Source organism: Malania oleifera, chromosome 5 (genome assembly GCF_029873635.1).
Source record: "Malania oleifera isolate guangnan ecotype guangnan chromosome 5, ASM2987363v1, whole genome shotgun sequence".
NCBI classification, from domain to species: Eukaryota; Viridiplantae; Streptophyta; class Magnoliopsida; order Santalales; family Ximeniaceae; genus Malania; species Malania oleifera.
In genome coordinates this window covers 98,054,156-98,066,896 of record NC_080421.1, presented here as the reverse complement: position 1 = coordinate 98,066,896, position 12,741 = coordinate 98,054,156, and positions in this window count along the sequence as shown.

Below are 12,741 nucleotides of genomic sequence, written 5' to 3'. Positions count from 1 at the left end.
ATATCATATTAATCACAAAAGAAAACAAATAGTATGCAAAAGAGAGAGATTTATAGTGAGTTGGTCATCAGGACACATTCACTTCCTAAAGCCAACTAACTTGAGTTTTTTCACTAGATTCGGATATGTTTTACACAATAGTATCACTCTTACAAGATAATCGTCCTTATTCTATCTCAGGGTTTGTTTGGTATCGTTGCTATTTTCTATTTTTTTGAATTTATTTCTCCATAATGAAAAAAGCTTATTACAAAAACGTATTTGTTTATGTTGTCAGTTTTTTATTGTTGACAATTTTCAGTTGTTTGCCAAAAAATTGAATACTAAATTTTATGATTTTCAATTGTTTTGACAACTTATTGTCAAAAAATTTTAATATTCAGAAATAGTTTCTTTGAACTAAATTATTTACTTTATACACTTTTAAGTTAAAATTAAAACTAAATGATCATAGGATTTAAATATAATTGAAATAAAAATATCCATAAATTTCAAAATATAATAATAAAGCCAATTTCAAAATACTTTTACTATTTTTCAATTGTCATGTCTAATAAATTTTTTATTATAAAATAAAATTTGAAAGTAAAACAATTAAGTAAAATAATCATTATAAATTTATTTTTATTATAATAAAATTTAATGTGTATTATTTGTAATTTTATTATTTTAATCATATTTTTATAACATTATTTAATTTAAAATGAAAATGAGTATTAAGTTTTTAATATTAACCAAATAGGTTGTTGGTTTCTAGTTTTTAATTTATTTGCTAGTTTTTGGATTTCGTTTCTCTAATTTTTGACAATGGTGCCAAACAGCCATGGTACAAAAGAGCCCTCGATTTACTTTAAAAAGGATCACCATCCCTCATCGAATACTCACCGGAGCCTCTTGGCCCACTTTTCAAGAGATCAATCACTTCACTTCACTCTAGCGAATCATACTAATCCTATTGAAAGTCTTGCCAAGGATAAGAGTCACTTACATTTCAATACCTCATTCTACTTCATCAATATATCCCAAATTATAAGAAATATGGAAGATGAACTTCCAATATAAATGTCTACCTCACTAAACACCTTCATTATTTCCTACACAATGATACTAGACGTGTGTTACACTATCTAAGGATATTACAATAAACACACGTTGAATCAAAGATACAACATATAGTGGAAATCAGCTGGATGATCAATAAAAAAACTTTGTTGCAAATGTCAGTATTTTGATTGACCATTCAAGTTTGGACGAAATTTTTTATTTGTTCAATTCACCATTCACATGTTTGTATCACAGCTAATAGTGCCCAACAGCTTTTGATGAGCATTAGTGATCAATAGTCGTTTTTCCTATCAGAGAATGTTCTAACCTTATAAATTGATAGTAGCAACTTATAATTCTTCAATAGAATTACTGGATTTTAAAGGAATTTCCAATTTTCATTCTAGAAAATCAAATGTTTTATTTCACCTTAATCTGACAAATTTAACAATTTGAATTTTCAATAATCTCAAGTTAATTCGATGAATAATCAAGAATTTGCTTTGATTTTAAAATAATAATTGATCTATTCTAGTTACTTATTATTAGTTAATGCATTCTATGACAAAATTTGTGACCGCATTTGCCATTGCACCTATAAATGAACTTATATATACATTTGTATACACATATATCCTATCCATCTATAGTATGTAGTACCTGCATATGGCATTGTCTATGCACCTAACATTTTGACTTCTAAAACTATATTATTTTCGTCACACATCAAAGTTCAATTCCAATAATTTTTTAAGGGATCTATCATCTTTAACAATCTATAATCTTTAATAATATAAATTAATAAATGTGTAGATATATACACACACACATACATATACACACATACATTTACCCAAATCAACGAGACTTGGGGGCGGAGTACGCTGATCCGTAGATTTGATGCCACACTAGAGGGTCCAAAGGGCTCGTTGGTGGTTGGAGTTCCTATTTAATCAAAAAAAAAAAAATCTAAAGCATAGACTTTAGGAGGCTCCAACCTTTCAACCATGGATTATAGGTTTCTTAGATTTTTAAAATTCCAACTCAATATCTCATTATTTATAATCTCGTGTTCTTAAATCTATTTACATTTATCTAATATGTCATTGGTCCAAACTTTAGAACTCCCTATTGAAGGATTCCCTCTTCCAATTGTACAACACCAATCTCGCCTACCTTCAAACCATTTTCACCCACTAAAACCTTCACCACCTCTCTTATCACTTCCTCAGCCTTTGTACTCACAATTCCATCACCTTATGTGTTCTCTTCCCAATCTTTGTCTTCTTCATTTTCTTCCTCAAGTGTTGGGTCTGTACTTCATTACCCATAGAAAGCATCACTTATTTACATCATTGCTTATTTATCTTCACAGACAATAGCATTGAGCACAAAAGTGTTTCGTATGACATTAATGCACTGCGTGAAGTCATCGTGAAAAAAGTTGCAAAAAACAATAGTGAGAATGCTTTGATATAAATTTTAATGTCTAGTACAGGAAAAAAAAAAAAAACACAAAGATATAAAGAGAGGCATTTTAATATGTAAAATATTTTAGAAAGAGACAGTTTGATATGTAATATATATTATTTATTACTTGATGAGAAAATATACTTATTGTTTTTTTTTAATTTGGAGGAATTTTGATATTATATATATATATATATATATATATATATATATATATATATTGTAGGCATCCCATTTTGTCCGAAACAAATATAACAAAGGCGCCATTATTATTAGTATTATCATTATTATTATTATTATTATTATTTTTAGTATCACTATTATTATTATTATTATTATTAGTTTACCATTATTATTATTAGTATACTACTATTATTATTAGTATTATTATGATTAATATTATTAGTATCACTATTATTATTATTATTATTATTATTATAATTATTAAGTATTATTACTATTATTATTATTAGTTTTAGTATTATTAGCATTATTAGTATTATTAGTTTACTATTATTATTATTATTATTATTATTAGTGTTGGCCTTACATGATTTTTCAATCTTGTTTTGATGATAACAAATAAAGGATAATCTAATATGAGTTGGTTGAAGGGTGATGTTTCAGGATTGAATATAAGACAAAGTTCAAAAAGAAAAGAATGGAAAGCTCAAAGAATCACAAAGTCTTATTCACATGAAAAAAAGATTCAAAAAGAGAGCTCAAAGCAACTTCAATATGAGCAGAATACGATGACACTTAAAGCTGACTCAGAATTCAAGTAAAAAAAAATCTTAAAGAGAAATACCATGGAAGGCTTTAAGAAAAGATTTTTAAGTTTTAGGATCATGTTGTAAGTACTTCATGTTTGAATATATTTTGAAATATTTTTGAAACTCTTTTAGGGTTAATTATGGACTTAGAGATCTTATTTTAAATCTCAGAAAAAGTTTTATAAGAAATAAAAGCAAGAGAGCAAAAAGATTTTATTTGAAAGCTAAAAAGAAACCGAAAGTGGTCGCCCAAACGACTGAGCAGGATCCTCAAACGACTGAAAAATTTATTCAGAAGACTGAAAATTTTATTTTTGAAACACAGAATAGGCAGAATATCTTCAGACGTCTGAACGATCAGTTTAGTCATCTGAATAGGAACTTCAAAAGTCTGAACCTACGCTTCAGACGCCTGACCCTGAATCTAGTTCAAATTTTTCAAAGCATTAAGGAACCTCAAACGATTGAACTCGATACCTGAGACGTCTGAACACTGTTAATGGTCAAAAATTTTAAATGTTTTAAATTTCAAATAAAAGTTTCTTGTACCCTAAAATTAATGGAAACTTGGGAAATACTCTAAATAAACTTGGGCATCACGAAAACACTTTTCTAAGCCTATAAATACTTCTTTTTTTTTTTTTGGTAAAAGAGGGCGGCACCTCCTAACTTTATTAGAAAACCCATCACTTATGACAGAGGAAAACCGTGATTATAATTTTGAGACTTTGGGACAACAAAAGCAAATTCCAAAACCCTAAAATTAACTTAACCAACATAAACCAAACTAAAAAACCAAACACCAGCAACCAAAAAAACTAAGAAACTAAACCACTAAAAGTGTAATAACACAAAACATCATGAGCGTTGTAATAACCCAAGAAAAAAAAAATGAATAATAATAATAATAGTTAGTATTAAAAAAAGAAAGTGTTTCTCTGTTAGGATCCTTGATTCCATGTTTGATGCCTAAGAAAGACCTTGTCTAAGCGAGTGCTCAGAGACCATTGCGGCTCAGTCGCTCCCTGGAGGTCGGCCTGGTCAAAATGGAATTTCATAGGATAAACAGGGTAGACACTGTTTATATACGTAAATACGTACATAAAATAATGTTTTGACTGACATAATTTGTAGAAATATATGATAAAATAATAATAATGTAAGTATCATATGCGGGGCCCACAAGACTGTGTGGGGCCCACATGAGTCTCGAAGCCGTATGGAGGTTTACACGAGTCTCGAAGCTATTTAGGATGCATAAAATCGTATAAGAATTATTCGAGTTACGTAGGATCCATTCGGGTCTCGAAGTTGTGTGGGGCCCACAAGACCGTATGGGGCCCACATGAGTTTTCAAAATTCAAATTAAATTCTTGTTCAAAAATAAATAATAAAATAAATAAATACTAAAAATAGTTTAAAAGTAATAACAATGATAATAATGATTAAAAAAAATAATAAAATAATAAAATAATTAATTAACTAATTGATTAATTAATTAGGTAAGTAATTAATTAAGAATTTATTTAATGGGAATGGTGGCAAGCACTCCCACATGGCCTCCATCCCCATCCCATACTCAACCCATACCTTGCCCATCCCTTGCCCATTCTTTAATTTTAAAAAATTATAATTTCACCTATCTCCCCACACTTTTATAAATTCTATTTCTTCCCCAAAATTTTCCTATAAATAGGGAGCTCTCAACCTTCATTTTTCACAACAATTTTCCAAGGAAGAGAAGGATTAGTGAGTGAAAGAATTTGTGGTGGAGAGAGAATTTTTGAATAAATTCTCAATCACCCACTTTTTCCGATCTCATTTCTTAAAGATAATTATTGTGTTCGTAGCACACGGTAAAAGAAGAAGGTAAGTAAATTTTGATTATGTTAGTTTCTTTTTATTTTAAATTCATACCCGAACTTATTTTGTACGTAAATTTTAATTATGTTACTTAGTTCCACAAAATTTCCATGAGTTTATTTTTACGCATATTTAATTATACCAGTTCTACCTTTAATATACTTGCATCTATTTTTGGGTTAAGAAATGTTCCAATCCCCTCGGGTAAATTTTCAGCATTTCTTTCTATTCAAAAATAAAATTATATATATTTATAACACAAAAATTGTGTGGCATGAGTTTATTTTTACGTTACATTTTTTATGTAAATATGAGTAAAGATGAGATTTTCACGATATTATTTTAAATTGCATAAATGATAATAAGATGATTTTCAAACCCCTTATGGCAACGAAAGTTCAAAGTTACAGATGCTCGGTACCGCAGCTTAAAGTTTATACGGATCAGAGTGCACCCACACTGTTTACAGAGTGGTTATTTATGTTAGTGGATTTCTCCTGAGTGCACACCTGGTTTAAGTCCAGGACTTAATAAGGAAAATCTCACTTAAAGTTTACGTACGTTGATTTAGTTTGGTCGGCCAGCCAGCTAAGTCCAGTCTTCGGACCGCACAACCCAGTCATGGGGGTAAACATGACTTACGGCAAACAGGCCTAAGGGTGGGTTTTTATAATATATGTTTATACATATTTAATTATGTGTACAAAGTTACTGACGATTTGAAGGAAAAGTGTAAGTTTACGTGAAAAGGATCATTTTGGTACTTAAAGACGATCTAAGGAACACGTATAAGGAAAAGTATATGTATGTTTATCATTAAATATTTTTACAGTTTTAAAGTTAAAAGTTTAATTTAGCAGTTATAGTATATGATTTAAAAATTTACTGTTGAAATTGATGACAAAAGTTTTATGTAGAAATTTTTAAATTTATATTTATTCTAAAAGCAGTCTTGAAGTTATAATATTCATTATTGTTTTACGAAATTCTTTAAAAACTCATTTTGGCCACACACTAATAATAATCTTATTTACTTACTGAGCGTCGTCTCATCCTAATCATATTTTATTTCAGATAACTCTGAAGGACATGTCGGGAATCAGGCTTAGCAAGCATGCGGGTGGGGATTAGAAAAATAAAGATTGATTAGAAATATTAGTATGGTTTCAGATATTTATGTTTGTGTAATTTTCCTTTTTTTTTGAAATAAATGATTGTAATATGGAATATTAGTGCTCTGGTTTAATAAAAATTGAGTTTATTTGCTTCCGCTGTAAATTAGTAGTAAAAAGTTAATATCCCAAGCCCCTCGGGGTCGGGGTGTTACAAGCGTAACGAAGGAAAACCCAACAAGTCCAATCGAATCATTCCCCTAACTTGCTGAGAAAGATTATCTTGACAACTATATGATCGAGAAATACCAGATTCACTGTGATGACCCAAAAATATATATATATATATATATATATATATATATGATTAAAGTACAATAATAATAAAATAATAAAAATAGTCATTAAGTTAATATCAATATAGAAGTGTTTTCTGTAGGATCCTTGATTCCATGTTTGATGCCTAAGAAATACCTTGTCTTAGCGAGTGCTCAGAGACCATTGCGGCTCAGTCGCTCCCTGGAGGTCGGCCTGGTCAAAATGGAATTTCATAGGATAAACAGGATAGACACTGTTTGTACACGTAAATAAGTATATATACGTAAAATAGTGTTTTGACAGACATAATTTGTAGAAATACATAATAAGATGATAATAATATAGGTATCATATGTGGGGCCCACAAGACTATGTGGGGTCCACATGAGTCCCGGAGCCACAAGACACTGTTTATATACGTAAATAAGTACATAAAATAATGTTTTAACTGATATAATTTGTAGAAATATATGATAAAATAATAATAATAATATAGGTATCCTATGCGGGGCCCACAAGACTGTGTGGGGCCCACATGAGTCCCGAAGCCGTATGGAGGTTTTCACAAGTCTCAAAGCTATGTAGGATGCATAAAATCGTATAAAAGTTATTCGAGTTACGTAGGATCCATTCGGGTCTCGAAGTTGTGTGGGGCCCACAAGACCATGTGGGGCCCACATGAGTTTTCAAAATTTAAATTTAATTCTTGTTCAAAAATAAATAATAAAATAAATAAATACTAAAAGTAATTTAAAATTAATAACAATGATAATAATAATGATAATAATGATTAGGAAAAATAATAATAAAATAATAAAATAATTAATTAAGTAATTGATTAATTAATTAGGTAAGTAATTAATTAAAAAATTATTTAGTGGGATTGGTGGCAAGCACTCCCACATGGCCTCCATCCCTATCCCATACACAACCCATACCTTGCCCATTCTTTAATTTTTAATAATTATAATTTCACCCATCTCCCCACACTTTTACAAATTCCATTTCTTCCCCAAAATTTTCCTATAAATAGGGAGCTCTCAACCTTCATTTTTCACAACAATTTTCTAAGGAAGAGAAGGATTAGTGAGTGAAAGAATTTGTGGTGGAGTGAGAATTTTGAGTAAGTTCTCACTCACCCACTCTTTCCGATCTCATATCTTAAAGCTACTTATTGTGTTCGTAGCACACGGTAAAAGAAGAAGGTAAGTAAATTTTGATTATGTTAGTTTCTTTTTATTTTAAATTCATACCCGAGCTTATTTTGTACATAAATTTTAATTATGTTACTTAGTTCCACAAAATTTCCATGAGTTTATTTTTACGCATATTTAATTATACCAGTTCTATCTTTAATATACTTGCATCTATTTTTGGGTTAAGAAATGTTCCAATCCCTTCGGGTAAATTTTTAGCATTTCTTTCTATTCAAAAATAAAATTATATATATTTTTAACACAAAAATTGTGTGGCATGAGTTTATTTCTACGTTACATTTTTTTATGTAAATATGAGTAAAGATGAGATTTTCACGATATTATTTTAAATTGCATAAATTATAATAAGATGATTTTCAAACCCCTTATGGCAACGAAAGTTCAAAATTACAGATGCTCGGTACCGCAGCTTAAAGTTTATACGGATCAGAGTGCACCCACACTGTTTACAGAGTGGTTATTTATGTTAGTGGATTTCTCCTGAGTGCACACCTGGTTTAAGTCCAGGACTTAATAAGGAAAATCTCACTTAAAGTTTACGTACGTTGATTTAGTTTGGTCGGCCAGCCAACTAAGTCCAGTCTTCGGACCGCACAACCCAGTCATGGGGGTAAACATGACTTACGGCAAACAGGCCTAAGGGTGGTTTTTACAATATATGTTTATACATATTTAATTACGTGTACAAAGTTACTGATGATTTGAAGGAAAAGTGTAAGTTTACGTGAAAATGATCATTTTGGTACTTAAATGACGATATAAGGAAAACGTATAAGGAAAAGTATATGTATGTTTATCATTAAATATTTTTACAGTTTTAAAGTTAAAAGTTTAATTTAGCAGTTATAGTATATGATTGTAAAAATTTACTGTTGAAATTGATGACAAAAGTTTTATGCAGGAATTTTTAAATTTATGTTTATTCTAAAAGCAGTTTTGAAGTTATAGTATTAAATATTGTTTTACGAAATTCTTTAAAAGCTCATTTTGGCCACACACTAATAATAATCTTATTTACTTACTGAGCGTCGTCTCACCCCAATCATATTTTATTTCAGATAACTCTGAAGGACATGTCGGAAATCAGGCTTAGCAAGCATGCGGGTGGGGATTAGAAAAATAAAGATTAATTAGAAACATTAGTATGATTTCAGATATTTACGTTTGTGTAATTTTCTTCTTTTGAAATAAGTGATTGTAACATGAATAATTAGCGCTCTGGTTTAATAAAAATTGAGTTTATTTTGCTTCCGCTGTAAATCAGAAGTAAAAAGTTAATATCCCAGGCCCCTCGGGGTCGGGGTGTTACATTCACCCTGATTGGCAAAAGCCTATAAATACATGGTTTTACAAATCAAATTATACCAAGCAATTGAAAATTAACTTTCAAAGCTGAAACTCTCAAAGCTCTCATGCTCTTATCTTTACACATCTGAATTGTTGAGATTTTCTGGAAGCAACTGATCAGTCATTCTCTGTATTTCTGAATTGTTAATTCTCATCTAAAAGGAAAATTTGGTGAAATCTCTGTTGTGCTTCAATTGTATTTCATATTGATATTTTTATTGAAGTATATAGTATTTGAAATTGTACTAATCCTCCCTATATGAGGGTAATTCTTTGTACACAGATTATTGATCTTGTTATTGTAGATTTAACAATTCAAGAATTGTTTGGATCGTTGTCCAAGTGTGGGGTATCACTTGAAGAGGCATTACTCTAACCTAGTGAAGGAGTGTTTGAGCGTGGGTTATCGCTTGTAAGGTTTTGTTCCACCCGAAAAGGAATTGGTATAGTGGAATCCTTAGGTGGTTTTCCTAAGGCGAGGACGTAAGTTGGGGATAAATTGAACCTTGTAAAAACCTGGTGTCACTCTTTTTCCCTTACTCTCTTTATTTTCAGCATAGATTAACTGCGTGGATGATTTATATTTTTTAATCATAAAAACTACGTGGATTGGATTTTAATTCAACTGAAGTTTAATTGGTTTTTGAGATTACGAAAACCAAAAGGAAGTACGTTGGTTGATCAATAATTTTTGAAAACCTTAAGGGAGTACATTGATTGGTTAACACTCCAAAACTTATTAACTAAAAGATTATTTGAAATCTGATTTTGAAAAGAGTGTGGATGTTATATTGGTTATCATAAAGAAAGATCAAATTCATTCTTTGTAGGGCTTGAATCAAATCCATTAATACAGGACTTATTATCAGCAAACATACATTTTTAATCTTTACTTTAAGTATTGAACCTTGCAAGCATTAAAATCTATCTTTGAATTAATCTTAATAGTGCTACAATGCATACATTGACTTGTGCTTGGTAAATCAATTGTTCGGTTGATTGGTTGTTTTGGTTGATTGTATGGTTGTGGATTGAATGGAGAATTAAGATTTTGTTTTGTGAATTCTAAATCAACAAGAAGTCAATAATTCATAAAAAGATTTAAAAGAAATTTTTAAACCCAATTCACCCCCCTCTTGGGACTACACCTTAGTTTTCAATCTGTTGACCTTATAGGTCAGATCCTGTTTTGATTATGACAAATACCTTGATAGCTAATGTTTGATGAATTTGTGTGCAAGATCAATTGGAAGTTTCATATGGTGCACGCACATAGACTTGAAAAAAACTGAAGACCTAAAGTGTTTATTTTGTAATTCATATTTCATGTTTTTCAGGGTCTGTAATATTAATTATGGTCTGTAATAATTAGTGCATTGGATGCATGATAGGACAGATAAGCTCAATGACCATAGTTAGACCATAGGGAACCGTAGGACCATTGGGATCGGTCGACTGACGTTGAATTTTTTGGACTTAATGCTTAAAGCCATAGATTGACTTTAGGTCACCAAAATATTGCATGAAAAATCCCTCATAATCTTAAAATTAATCATCATATGAATAGGGACAACATTTCAAGGGAAAAGGACCGAAAATGCCAAAATTGTCATATTCGGTTGACCAAACTCAGTTACACTAAGATCCTCAGTCGACCGAACCCCAACCGAGTCAACATGTTGACTGCTCGACCGACCAACCAAAGTGTATAGGCAATACTTGGTCAATCGAACCTCCCTGGGTTAACAAGTTAACCGCTTAGTCAACCGACCAGAATTATATGGGCAACCCCCTAGTCGACCGAACCCCCACGTGGGAAATGTCAACCGCCCAGTCGACTGAACCACGTAGTTCAAATTGACTCGATTGACCAAACCGCACGGATTTGGAAAATTGCCCTTGAACCCTACAAGTCCGGTCGACCATCCTTCTAGTTCAAATTTCTTCCGGTCGACTAAACCCAACCACTCAGTCAACCGAACCTTAAGTTCGGTCGACTGGTGCTCTCGGGTTGGCGAGAATTACCAAAGTTAAAAAGCAGTTAAAATTTATTAACCTCAGTTAAACTCTTTAAAAAATGAATAATATGTACTAAATGGTTATAATTTTGGGAAATTCTATATATACCCTCTCATTTGCAAAAATTAGTCAATGATTAGCAATGTTAATTAGCAAAAATCCTATGAAATTCAAAAATTCCTACTTCCATTTTTAAGCCTCCTACACTCATTCTTACTCACTTTTATTACTAAAATCTCTTTGTAAGTGTGCTTGAGTGTTCTTCTCATAAGGCTTACACTCTCACTTGTTTGGTGATTGATTGAAATTTCTTTATCTTGAGAGTAAGCCCTAAGTGTTTCTAAGAGACTTTGTTAATAAGTCTTCCTTAGGAATATTTCATTGAGCTTTTGGGTTTTGCATTGTTATTGCAATACTTAAGGAATTCACATTGGATTTTGGTTGCTAAAAATATTTTACAAATCGTTTTTAAAAATATCTCTTGTGCTTATCTTTAAGAAATATATTTTGAGATATTTGCTTGAGTGTTAAAGATCTTTGTTGCTATACCTTTTGATTGAGATTATCATTTTAATACAAAGATCAAATAAATTTTTACAAATTATTTTTGAATATCTCTTGAGGTTCATTTTGAGAAAAACATTTTGTTGGGATATTTGAAGTGTACTTGTGATCTTTGTTGCTGCATTGTGATTGATACTATTATTTTGACACAAAGATCATTTCATATATACTCTCATGAACTGATTGTCGTATTTGCATTAATCTTTGAGAGTAGATATTAAGACTACATTGAACTTATCAAATCCTATCTTTTGGTAGTACATTGATTATATTATGCGTATTGTAGTACATAACTGCTTAGTGTAAGAAGCATTTATGTGTACGCAAAAATTGTATTTCACATTTGTTATATTCCAAGCGTGAACCTAAAGAGGGAGACTAGCCCTGTTGGATAGTTCCGAGTTGGCTTAAACCCGGTTAGGAAAGTTAGGTGCAACAGTCTAGTAAGGTGTAGGTTAAGGTCAGCCCCGTGAATTGACTTGGTTGTAACCGGTGCCGCTCCACCCGTTAAGTGAGCATTAGTGGAATTCTCGGGCTTACGACTTAGAGACGGAGACGTAGGCACAGTTGGCCGAACCCCAATAACATATAGTGTATCTGTTTATATTTTTGCAATTTATATTCCTGCACATGTATGTTATTATGTGAATGATACGCATGATTTAAATTTCCACATATTATACTTATCTGCGCATTTGGGATTGCATAGACAGACTTTAAGTTGTGTAATACTGCAAATGTTTGGTCAAACTTAGGGAGAAATTTTAAATAGCCAATTTACCCCCCCTCTTGGGAATAGCTAACATAATTGGTATCAGAGCGGGGTTGTAGCAAATCCTAACTAGAAGCTACATAAAGATCTATATGGCACACTTAGGCAAAGCTCTTTTTTAAGAGGGTCAATCCCCAACTAGGCCTCCCATCTTTTATGGTTTAAACTATAAATTTTCGAAATAACGTGTGAGAATCTATCTTCAAACAATGGATTGAAAGGCTTGGAAGGTTGGTACACAT